A 13,102-nucleotide genomic window follows, 5' to 3' on the forward strand; every position below is an offset into this window, starting at 1 on the left:
CCCATGGCAACGAGGATGCTGACTCCCTGGCCAAAGCAGCACACCCCCCTGGAACTTCGAAAGGGGTTGACGTAATTAAAAGCCCTTGTATGAGGTGCACACCGCAAAATGTACCATAACGGCGCTTGCAAACCACAGGAAGCAAGTTGCTTCTCTCCGCATGTGTTTCCCGGATAGGATTATGGTTGCGTTTTCCCTTGCTGGTCGTAAGCAAAAAACGTCAGGCTAAAAATTGAATGAAAACAGCATAGCTTCGCAGTCCAATCACCTTCACAGCGTGGATTGGAGCCGCAATTTTTAAAATAAATTTTCTTTCGTTGGTGCCACGCGGACGACCCGTGAGTGCCGTTACTCGGGGTCACCGCAGCAACTGCTCAAAACTAGGTTGCCTTGATATATGGCCGCGCAAAACAGGTCATCCCCAGCGGGAATAAGGAAATCGACCAAATGACCTCACTTCGCTTTATTCTAATTCATGGGAAACTGCTGCACTTGCAAGAAGCATCGTGGGCACAGCTATTCGATACAATGGCGACAGCTTCAGTGTTGGAACATTCAAACCCTTCTTCTTCTGTGGATGATGGAAGGATGAAAAGTGCGAGGGTGTACACGGGCATGTGTACAGGAGGGCTAGCCTCCATGCCCGCTGCCAGCGTGTCATAGAAGGAGGTGGGGGAGGGGGAGAAAATTGAAAGGAGAAGGTAGGCGCGCAGCCGAAATTATTAAGCCAGTTGGCATGTGCTTCCCCCTCAGGCCTAGAGGCGTCCAGAGAGGCCTGTGGCCTCCTGGAAGGAGAGGAGGTGCCGGAAGGCCTTGGCAGGATGGTGGCCGCTTGGGAACAGAAGGTGTTCGACTGAACAGCTGGGGAGGCCCAAGGAGCGATAAGCCGCCTCCATGATGGTGCTGGCAGGCACGAAGGCAGGGCACTCACATAGGAGATGCTGGGCTGTCTCCGCTGGGTCACTGCAGAGTGTGCACCAAAGGGAGGCGGTGACACCAAGGCGAAAGAGGCGGGAGCCGGTGTTGTGGTAAGCCCACCCTGGCACCCTGTCTCTCAGGAGGAGGCTGCGCTCCTTGCAGTCCAGGCCAACAGATGGAAGTGGGTGTGGTGGTAGGCCATTAGCTAAACTTCCTCCAGCGGATAGATCCTTAATCAGATACCAAGCCATCGCTGCCTCCAGTTACAAACTTGCACATCTCCAAACCCGGCCCTATTGAGTCTTATGTGCCGAGGTCAATTTTCAGAAAAATGCGCAAACTTCGAACTTGGGGCCACCTTGGACCATACACTAGGGGAATGTCTTCATGCCCTCTGGAGGGACGACACATGGGAGGCCTTACTACCAAAGACCAATGGGAGGCCTTACTACAGAGCTCCGGCCCGGAGACCTAGCTGCAACTCCTTCGACTGGCCGAAGCCGCCGCCGCCGAGTGTAAATACCCTTCGGCCGTATTCTCAAAGCTAATACTTTTTGTCTCTGCAGCGTGTTATGGATTCCCGTTCTAAAGCGCTAGTTATTAGGGAGAAGGTTCCCTGGGAAGACGCAGTTTCTGCAGTCTGGAGATGCACGAGGCGAATAGGAAAGACGGGGAGCCGCACGCCTTCTCCGTAGCCGTGATTTACTACACCACTGACAATGCTATGCCGAAAAAAGAGCTCTTCTAACTCAAAAAGCCTGTTTTTAATATTTGTGTTAAGTTTTAGGTGGAACACCCTGTATAATGTGCTAACATTGAGGCGCTGGTCTGGTCGGGCCGTGCGGGTAGCCGCCGGTCCAACGGGAACCGTGGTATCACAGTCAGAATTTGCAATATCAGCTCCGAGTCTGTCTGAACATCAGAGAGTATAGAAAAACATGTAGATATTATACATTTAAGGCTGTTGAATTGCCAAATTCTAAGCATTGCTTCCCGAACTGAAGTTCGATTTCAGCTCATTGAGGTTTCAAAGAACTGGCTGCAGCGCAAAAAAATGCTTCTGCGAAATTCCACTGTCCAATCAAAGCCTTTTGGCGGCACTAGTGTTGGATATTTCCATTCATACGTTGAGGAGTTCAGTAGAGCCGTATCTTTCTATTTTCGCTGGATTGCGGAATCGGAAAGCGGTGCCGTAATGGGCGGGCAAAGCCAAACATTGTAGTTTTACTATGGAAATAATGCAGCAGCTTAACCACCTTGGTCTGAATAATCTCTGGCTCGGCCTTGTACAAGGTGCTACAAAAGGAAAAGTTGAGCTGCTCTGCAAATAACGGGAACATAATAATAATAATAATAATAATAATAATAATAATAATAATAATAATAATAATAATAATAATAATAATAATAATAATAATAATAATAATAATAATAATATTTGTTTTTTGGGGAAGCGAAATGGCGCAGTATCTGTCTCGTATATCGTTGGACACCTGAACGGGAACATCTCTTGGTTTAATTTTTAAGGATAGACGTGTGACCAGCTAATCGCGCGCCTATTTTATGAACCAAATTTCTTGCAGTCATAGTAGGGAATTGACATTCTGCGTTCGGGTAATGCGTTGACATGCGAGCAAAAAATTACGGGTGGTTTACCTTGGGGTTAACCACGAATTATCGTGCGCTAGCCCCATTAGTCCTGATTTTGCATGGTGTATCTTGACTTTCATTGCTTTTCCTTGACCTGAACTAGCTTACTTCGGTTGATATATCATGTGATGTAAGTTTGGGTACCAATGCATCATATTAGACTTCTACTGCGGTAGATTTGGTCAATTCTCTACAATCACAAATCCATGGGAGTCGTTCAGTCCAGAGTCAAGGAGTTAGTGACGTAACCGTGCATTATTCAGTCCAAATGCGGTATTTTGTGAACCGTTAAGTCTTCAAGCAACCTGAATATTTTTTTTATCTTAAGAGAGAGCATAAGAGCCTTACTGCCGCGGAAAGACGGCATCGAACATTTGTAAGACACTAGCGAAGGAAAACTTCATAGCTGGGGGAAAGGGATCCTAACGAGCAGCGGCACTAAACTCCGTTCCGCTGGCCGCTGCTTCAGACCACTACGCCATCGCCACATATTTTCATGGTGTTTATTACGTTGAAAATACATTCTGTTGAGATGAACTAAATATTTACAAAGCTTTTAGGAAACGCCACGAAACAAATCGCAAAAAGACAGAGCGACAGAACACTATAGACGAAAGGTAAGGCTGAGCACATCACCGAGAGGGAGTGCCGCTGCGATTGAAAGTCGGTCGGTTTATACACTTCCTTCAGATGGACAATCGGTTGGGAGAAATCTTAACGTCCTCCCTGTATGAACTGCTAAGTAGAAAGTGTGTGTGTTCTAGGTCTTATACTTTATACATCCGGGACTGGGGATCCGTGGCTAAACACGACACGTAAGTTGCCTCCCGCTACTCTCGGTCAGATTGGATGCATAGCTATACGCTTTGGCGGAACACGTTCTGATGCTGCTCGTCAGCTTGTGCGCTCTATTCTCAAGCTGCCAATAGTGTACCAGGCCAAATTTCATCGCCTCATACGTCGACAGCAAGGTTCTCTTGAAGCAATAAATCGGGAGGTTATGCGCTCCTTAACTTATCTCCATCGTATTACACCCATACCCATTGTGCAAGACTACGCTCAATTTAACACAATTTACATTAAGCGGGTACCATCGACCAGCGTGAGGCGAATAGAGCGCACAAGATGTCGCTTCAGCTTCATCGTTTATAGACTCTTCCTCGTTGGTCAACCTGTCAACTCACAGAAAATCGCCTCTCTGCTTCGCCGCCGATATTAGCCGCGCATATATTTCCAGGGTGCAATATACACCGATGCAAAACATATAGCACTGCAGGGAGTTACCGCAGCTTTACAGTCCCTCCCATCCTCATCTGAACTCCCGCGCTACATATAGAGCGGATACTTGCGCTCGCCTTGCCTTAGAGCTTCAAGCGATACACAGTGCAATGGCTTCCCTTCCGCTCGTACCCACTTTCGATATTGTCCACATTTACACTGATTCCCTTGCCCGCGTATAGCCGCTCAAAGCTGACCGGCGCACATTGCAAATTAAACAATCCATACACCAACTCTACAAATAATACTCCTGTCCTGTGCGTATACACTGGATTCGCGGGCATAATCACGATACGCATAATATTCATGCGGATACAAACACACACCTTGACACATCAGACATCTGGCACTTTCCCCTCTTCCCCCAGATCCGTTCCTGTCCCATGTTTCCGAGAAAAAAGCTTTGCGTCAGTGAAGACGCGCTCTAATTCCTCTGTGTTCGTACCCTCTCCCCCGTAGTCTCAGTCGGGAGGAGGAGGAGGTATCCGTGCGCAGGATTCGGGAAGGAGCGGCCCTGACTCCCTCTGTGCGTCATCGGTGGCGTGACAAACGCTTAAAACTAACTTACGACTGTCCCCATTGTGGTGCTGCGCCTGAGCTGTGTGACGCAAAACGCTTGCTCTGGACTTGGCCAGCTACAGCCTCCGCGAGACGACGCTTCCTAATGAAGGTAGGCTTGCGATGGGACGGTTGAGGCATGTGCCTGCCCCCAATCGTCCCTTTTCCCACTGGTGGGCGGGGCTGCGGCGGCTCACGCCGAGCAGTAGGCTCTTTACCACTTGGCGGCAAAGTGCATACAGCGCCTTTATTTTACCTGTAATGAAGTATTTCTCTCCCTCTCAGTTTTACAGCGAACACGCCGGCGCCGCAAACTAAAGTGCGCCCGCAGTCTTATTTAATATCGAAGGTGTGCATACAGCCTTTGTCGAAAATATGCAGGCTGAGGGGCTTGCTTCTGGATCCTGTAGTGTGGCTCTCTAGCACCACTTTGGGCCCAGATCTTCAGAGGGATGAAGACTCGCCTACGAGAGATCTGAAACGCTGACATTTCAAAATGAGCCACGCTAAAATGTCCAGATGCAAAGCATTGGGATATTTTTAACGTTTCTGTTATATCCCTAAACATAGCTTTGATGTTCGAAATAAAAAAATCATAAAGCCGCGTTCTAAATGATAATATAATGTGCAGATCACGAGCGTAAAATAACAGTGTACAGGAATATTTGAAGCAGAGTCCCGCAGGTGGTGACGGTGGGGATGGCAGTAAAGAAAGATGTAAATTGTGGTGTTTACTACAGAAGCGATACGTGAATTACGAGAGGCGCAGTAGAGCAGTGCGCCGGATTAATTTAGGCCACATGGGGTTCTTCAACGCGCACTGACATCGCACACTACCCGGACGTCTTTGCATTTCGCCTCCTTCGAAATACGGCCGATTTCCACTCAGAGAAACGTGCAGAAAGTAGCGAGGAATGCCTATTGCATACTATGTCGTACCACGAATTACGGCGACGAGAACCAGTTGCGGGCGTGCATTCTTATGCGCCCGGAAATCTCTGCTAGTTTTAATCCAGGGACGAAAGCTTCGAATGAGCTTCGTGAATTTCAGTACTTGAAATCAGTGAACAAAAAATAAAAGCGCCAGAAAATTTGCGTCCCCACGATATAACTTCCCATTCCCAGCAGGTAGTCTGTATTTCTTATTCCTTGATTCATGAGTGCTCTGTCTTATTCTCAGTGCGTTTGTTCGTCGGTAGGGTCAACATCACTTAGTGATATTCCTTGAATAAACGAGGGTTCATTCAAAAAGCGCAGATCAATGTTTATTATATAACTGGAAAAGAAAGATGCTGTGAGAAGTGAAATGTAGCACATATAACACCAGCATGAAAAACTAAAACGATTTCATGAGGTGGATAGCAAATGAAAACATGCTTCATGGAAACAATGGCGTGACCTTCGCTTTTATCGTAAAAAACCAGAACGCAAGCAAGCCGGGAGACACCACCGCTGCCGTGCAAGACGTGGTCAGCGTAATGAAGGAAGAAATGAGGATATTGAAACAAGACCTAAGGACCCTCAGAGAGGAAAACAACAAGCTGAGAATCGAGGCGAAGACCTTGAAAGAAGGTGGAGAAAGAAAAGTGAAACCACCCACTGTTCAAGTACCTTTGACCCCCAGGGAGGATGGCATGGTGGTGGAACAAGCCAGGCCGCCAAAGAGAAAGGCAACGAAAGAGGAGGGAGAAGCTGGATACGTAACCATAGATGATCAAGAAAGATTTATGGAAAAGATCACAGAAATGTTCTCCAAGATGGAGCAGAAGATCGCAAAGATCGTGGACTTCAGACTAACAAAGCACACGGCCAAACTCCAAGCTTTCGAGGAGTATATCATAGCAAGGCTAGGACCCCCTGTAGATAATCATGGACAGGAGCAATAAGGAATCCGTGATATGGCAGTAAACTGTAGAAGCTTTGAGAATAAGAAGGCCATAAATAGTACAACAATTCATGAGAACCAGAAATCAGGCACCGATGGCAAAAGCTCTGCAAGAAACAAGTGGACCTGCAAAACTCTCCGGGTACAAGACCTTCGATGACGGTCTGGGAAGGAAAAGCAGAGTTATCATACTGGTCAAAAGTAATACAGCGGCCATACAGCCTGAGGTTCAAAACAAGGAAGTAATCGCAGTTCCGGTCGAGTGCATCAGCTGGAAAAAGAACAGAGGGAGCGTCTTCATCCTAAATATATACAGCAGGCCTCAGCAAACAAAGACAATATTTGCGACTTGCTTAAATATAGCCATGAGAATAGCAAACAGGAAACCCCTAATTGTCATTGGAGTTTTCAACGCCAGCCACACCAGAGGCGGGTATGAAAAGATTGACGCCAAAAGAAAAATGTTAAATGACAGAGAAGAACTGGAATCAAGGTTGCTGAACCCAGAAGGCATTAAAACAAGAAAAGAAGGAAGTAATCAGGCGGGCACTAACACTGATCTAACCCTATCCGACTCGGTGGAAGATGCCAAATGGAGATGTACTAGGGAAGTCTACGGGAATGACCATTATATCATAGAAGTAATGTTAAACAAGAAGATCAGCACAGGAACTGTCTAGACAGTTTGCCTATTTGCATCCACACAAGAGCAGCCATATATGCTGAATAATTACTCCCTTATTTACTTACTGTTACTAGCTGCCCCTATTGCTCACTGGAAATGGAGTCATTCCATTTACTATGCGCCAATTGTAAATAAAACAACGCAATGATGCAATAAGCACAAGTTCCTTTATTTCAAAGTACAAGCAAAACAAGAAAATGCATAAAATACCCCTGAATGTCACTGCGCACAAAAAAGAAAAAAGGGTGCGACCGGTCTGCCCTGCTGCTGAAGACCTGAAACAAAACGTGCAAGCATAGAGTTATGCCACTGATTCAAATTGCCAGCTTGCGTGCTGAGAACACAGCTTGCCGCGCCGGGAACATCGCCAACTAAGGCGGTAACAAAATATTAGGGCGAACACCCGAATAACATCAGGCATGCACACGTAGGCTGCACACAACTACATCGAAAGACATTCTCCTCATATGTACTTGATCAGATTAGCCCGGGGCCACTTTTTGGAAGTTTAAATAATGGCGGATTTTATGCATTCCTTGCCAAGAATAATTGGAGGGAACACGAGATCCGCCTTAAAGGGGCCATGGTATGGTCGTTCTTCATATTGCAGTTTTGTGCCTCATTAACTAATACAAGAGCTTATGATTCAAATTTCGAAATTTGGCAGCCCTGGACGCGCTCTATATTCCAAAAAATGCCATCGAAATTCAGAACGATGAACTCCAATCGGCAGCGACCGCCATATTGAATGTTATCGTGACGTCACCAGGGCATACAGGGAGCAGCGTCGTCTGCACTCGTTGCTGCAATGTGCGCAACGAGGTCTTTTGTCCCCTGTACTTCCGCGGGCGACCGAAGTAGCAGTGGTTCCCAATATATGAGTGACTGGTGCCGCAAAAGCTTTAATAATAGTTGCACAGTTATTCTTCGGCATAGGTATAGGGTCCGGCTACACTAGGCCGACGGGACGGCGATCGGCGGTCGGTTGGCTGGTCGGCATGCAAATGCCATCGCTGACGCTCTGGTCTATCAAGCTAGACCGACGACGACGCCAGCACGACCAACAACCCCGTATCGCAGTATAGTGTAAAGAGGGTACTTAGTGGGAACTGGCATAGTGTGGTAGGAGACTAGCTCGTGTGACATTATATAAACTTAAGAACTCTAAACTCATTGGACTTGACCATGCTAGCCATGGCGACATACGCGATGTGCATGCACCAGCGAAGATGCTTTCATTCGGTGCCTGCCCATAGAACCTATCGGCGAGGCGATTGAGCAATACGGGCATAAAACGCCGCACGACGGTGCCGCTCGTCGCTCGCCGCCGTCGCCTGGGCTTGTGCAGCCGAACGAAAGCTTCACGCCCGGTGAATAGAGGGCCCGAAAATATGCCGTTGTGAACCTTATAGCTACCAAAAAACGAAACGAGTGGCTGCATTTAATATCTTCACACTCTCTTACTAATCAGCGGAAAACTCCTGCTTGAATTTTGGCCGATGGTGCACCGCCAGCCCCTTTCGTGACGAGGACTTCCGAGTACGCAGGATTCGTGTGTGCGATTTCGGCGATTGCGGAGAACGAATTCTCAAGCGTTAGCGCGTGAAAACAGCTGTCGAGCGTAGTTTTGGCCACAGTAACCTCAAAGCGACGACTGCGTACGTCGCAGGGCGCGAGCGATAGAGTACTGTAAGGGGGAAGTGCCGATATGTGACTCGGTCTGCAGAGCATGTGATGAAAGCAGCCGGTAGCAGCCGTCGGCGTCGACTGTGGACAACAAATCAGGTTGTTTTCATTAATTCAAGTAACGTCCACTCCGCCGCTTGCTGCAGTTTGGCCTCAATGTCTCCAACCGATCCGTGTTTGGCCCAGATGGTTATGTCGTCGGCGTACAGCGCGTGCTGGATGCCTTCGACCTTCGCCTGCTGAGCCGGGAGTTTCATCATGGCTAGATTGAAATGTAATGGCGAGAGGACCGCACCCTGTGGGGTTCCTCCCGTTCCCAGTTTATATGGGCCGTGTTCTTCGTCTTGTATTCGGATGAAACTTCGTCGATCCGAGAGAAATTGCTTGATGTACTGAAACGTGTTATGTCCACAGTTCGTTTGGGAGAGATGTTGCAGGATGATTTCGTGTGTGACATTGTCGAAAGCCCCCTTCAAGTCAAGGGCGAGTACTGCCTTATCGTTGAAGAGATATTCGACAGGGTTGAGAATTTCTCGGTCAAGTTGAAGCAGAACATCTTGAGCGGACCTCTGCGGGCGGAAACCGAACATGGTGTCTGCGAATGTATGTTCATTTTCCAGAATCCCAGACAGCCTATCCCGCGCCATGGTCTCCATCAGCTTTCCCGCGCAAGACGTGAGGGAGATGGGGCGGAGGTTGTCTGTGTTTATGGCTTTGCCGGCTTTCGGAATGAAAGTTACCAGGGCGGTCTTCCATTCAATTCGTATAGGTGCCTCACCAAGCCAGATCGAGTTGATGAAAGCGAGGAGAGTTTCGTAGGCGGGATCGGGAAGATTAGCAAGCATTTTCACAGTTATCTTGTTCCTGCCCGGTGCCGTTCCTCGTTTCATTTTAGCTAGGGCCGCCTTGAGGTCATGCAACTGGAACGGTTGATCCAGATTCGCGTTCTCTGAACCTGCATGCGAGAACACGGGTCCTCCGGGGTCCTGCTTAGTGCAAAGATACTGGTCGCGCAGTTTGCATGCTAATTTTGATGTATTTCCATCGAAGCTATGAATAGCTCGTTGGAGATGTTTTTGTGTCTCGGCGCGGGTTTGAGTCGGGTCAATTAGGGCGCGGAAAAGGCGCCACGTGCTCCGGCTCGACATTTGTCTGGCCGCCGTGTTGCAGCGGTCCACCCAGTTCGAGTCGGCGAGTTGGGCCACGTACTCTGCCGCTCGCTGGGTGAGCTCGGCGATACGAATTTTGAGCTTTCTGTTACGTTTTTGGCGGCGCCATCTGCGGACGAGGCTGTGCCGCGCCTCCCAGAGGTGCAGAAGGTGGTTGTCCACCTCCGGAGTCGCCTCCGAGAGCTCAATTTGTGTTTCCGCCGAACGAAGGTGTGTAACCAATCCTTGTGCCCACGCGTGGTAGCCTTGTTCGTGGATAGACGCCGAATTGATGTAGTTTTGCCGGAACTTATTCCAGTCTGGAAGCCGAGCTTGTGCGTGGGGTCTTGCCAATGGTTTAGTCCTTACGGTGGTATTGATAAGGCAGTGGTCACTACCGAGGGTTTCCTCGGTGTTGATCCATTCTGCGTGTACAATGTTTTTGGTAAAGGTGAGATCCGGACATGTATCCCGGGTCACGGAATTACCCAGCCGCGTTGGATATGCAGGGTCAGTGTGAAGAGTCAGGCCCAGCGTGGACGCGAGTTCCGCTAGCTTGCGTCCCCGCTTCTCTTCACGCACGTATCCCCATAGTGTACTGTGGGCGTTGAATTCGCCCACAATCACCAGGGGGTCCCTGCCCGCAGCTTTTAGAGCGCGGCTAAAGAGTGCTGCGAACGTTACATTTTTGAGTTTGGGTGAACAGTATATGTTGAGTACGTGGAGTGATGCATCTTGTTTCTTGAGCGGAAGAAGTGTCACCATCGCATAGGAATATTTTGTGTAAAGTTCCAAGTCAACTAGATTAGCCGTATAATTTTTATGCACGCAGATGCAGGAAGAGGGGTCCTGCTGAAAGGGGATGTAATTTGTGAGGGTGACGCCACTCCCTGGCTCCTGGAGGGCAACCACCGCGGGAAGAGAATCGAAAGTTGAAAGGTAAAGTCGGAGATCCACCCTCTTTGCGCGAGAACGGAAGCCCCGACAGTTCCACTGGACAATTTGGACGGGGGTGGCCGAATTGGTTCTTGGGGAGCGCCTGATCTTAGGGCTACTCGCCATGGTCCTTTAGATTGAGGAGGGGTTGTACTGACACTGCTCCGGAGCCAACACTCGCAGGAAGGGGGGTATCCTCCATACCAGAGAGTGAGCAGTTGTCGTCGTCGGCTACCTCGGGGGTGCGTCGAGAAGTTTTGTGAGGGCGGCCGGGTAAGGGATCCCCGGGCCTGCGCGAGGAGCGCAAGGAATTCGCAATTTGTTGGGCAATCATCGCGGGGATTGTCTCTTGCAATTTGGAGATGGCGTTTACCATCATTGAAATTTGATTTTCTATAGCGGCGAATCGGGCCTCTGTGGCCCCGAGGCGGGCCTCGAATGCGGCCTCCAAACTTGTTACCGCCTTCGGTACCACGAGCTCACTCTCCATTACCTCAGCCGCGGGAGGCGAGGGGGGAGAAGAAGACTGGTTGATTTTAGATTCCAATTCGTTAATTTTCTTTAGCAGCATCTCATTTTGGGCCCTGAGTGCAGCTATTTGATCTTGCTCGGCGCTATGCGCCCTTGGAAAAGGAGTGGAAAGGGAGGAGAGAGAAGCAGCCCCACCCAAACCGCTCACCTGGTGGCCATTTTTGACTGCGTTGACCCAGGCCCTGGTATCACCGCGCGTTTCTGTCGACTGTTTCGCCAGTCCGCCGTGTGGTGGCGACACCTTGGATGGTTGTTTTGCAGCACCTCCGGTAGGTGGGTTCTCGGTGTTGGAGATTTCCTGGCCATGCTGATCGCCGGGAGGCGCAAGACAGCGCCTTTTGTTCTTGGACGCCGTTTTTTTCTTTTTCGTCTTGGGTGTGCGGAATTATGCTGCACAGTCACGAGAGTTGGTGCCATGGGAGCCACCGCACAGAGAACACCGGGGAACACAGTTGTGAGGAGCCCGCACCCCCTCCACTAGCGGAGCTTGGAATCCGCAGAGTCCGCAGGTGTTCGATCGCCGGTTTGGACACGCATCAGCGCGATGCCCGACGACCCCACACTGGCCGCACACCGGGATAGTTTTGTAGTAGTTTCTCACAGAGACGACCATGTTGTCATAATGTACGTAACGGGGCTTCTCCTTACCCGCGAAAGTGATGCGTGCTTTGTTGGATGTCCCGAACTTCCGGATTTCCAGGATGGTGCCGGCGCGCCAGCACACTCGGTCTTTAAGAGTTTCCGTGGTGTCCGAGTTACGGACCACGATCACGCCGTGGCACATGCTACCGCCGTCTTGTCTTAGGTAACCCCGAAGCGGGATCGACCCATTGTCGGAATTTACTGCGAAGTCCCCGATAAGCTGGTCGGCCGCCTCGATGTCCGGGGTATGCACAATGATGAGGTTTTGCTCTCGTGAGGGAAGAACGGAGATGGCGCGGGCCCGTTTCAACCCGAGGTACGCTGAAATGGCAGTGCCGTAGCCGGTTTCTGTGAACGCCTCGTGAAGAGAAACGCTTTCTCTGGGCTTTATAACTATGACATAGTCTTCAGGTGTCGGTTTGGGCATTGGACGCGGCTTCCACTTCGAGAACGCCTTGTCCTTGCTTCCCGTGGCGCGCGTCGCGGGAGCGTTCACGTTTCCGACCGACGAACCGGCGGCCGGGGCGGCGCCGAACGCCGCCATCTGGGCTTTATCTTGGGAGCGGCGTGCAGCCGCTTGAAGCAAAGCTTGACTCCGAATTTTGGGAGTAACCGTCGAATTTGAATCTCCGGTGGTGGGCACCGAGGTCCACAACATCGCCTCAGGGTCGTAGCCGCGCTCTTCTTGCGCGGAAGTCGCCATCTTCTCCTCGGAGGGCCAATTCCACCAGGCCAGGCGTTGGCGACGCCGTTAGGCTTAACGACAGCGCCGACGTGGTCGGTCGAAAAACGGCCGTAAATTTAGAGAAAATCGGCCTACCTGAACGAATTCGGAATCCAGGTGTTCCGCTTCGTTTTCCGGCTGGTTTGACGCCAAGTTTGCCGGGGTAGAATGATTTGGGACGCGGCCCCAGCCGAAAATCGGCGGAGCCGAAGAGACACACGTCTGCTCACGTCGCGCGCTCGCAGCGCCCCCCAACACGGGAGTGTGCTCTCGTTGTGCCGGAGCTCACAGCGCTGAGTCCTGTAATGCGCAAGTGCTTAAGTGTTCCAACTGCAACGGGCCTCATGACGCCTCATCTAAGAATTGTTCGCGCTTAAAAAGTGAGCGTGCCGTTCTAAAGCAAATGGTTCGGGACAATTTTACGCACAGTGAAGCTGCCGCGACTGTTCGGAAAAGGCGTT

The 13,102-nt window shown here is 50.1% G+C and overlaps 1 pseudogene; it reads right to left on the reverse strand.

The window, feature by feature from the left end:
* Positions 1–755: 755 nt before the first annotated feature.
* On the reverse strand, positions 756–12,620 carry LOC144119705 (uncharacterized; annotated as a pseudogene).
* Between the last annotated feature and the right edge of the window lie 482 nt (positions 12,621–13,102).

This window comes from Amblyomma americanum, chromosome 1, assembly GCF_052857255.1.
Source record: "Amblyomma americanum isolate KBUSLIRL-KWMA chromosome 1, ASM5285725v1, whole genome shotgun sequence".
Classification (NCBI taxonomy): Eukaryota; Metazoa; Arthropoda; class Arachnida; order Ixodida; family Ixodidae; genus Amblyomma; species Amblyomma americanum.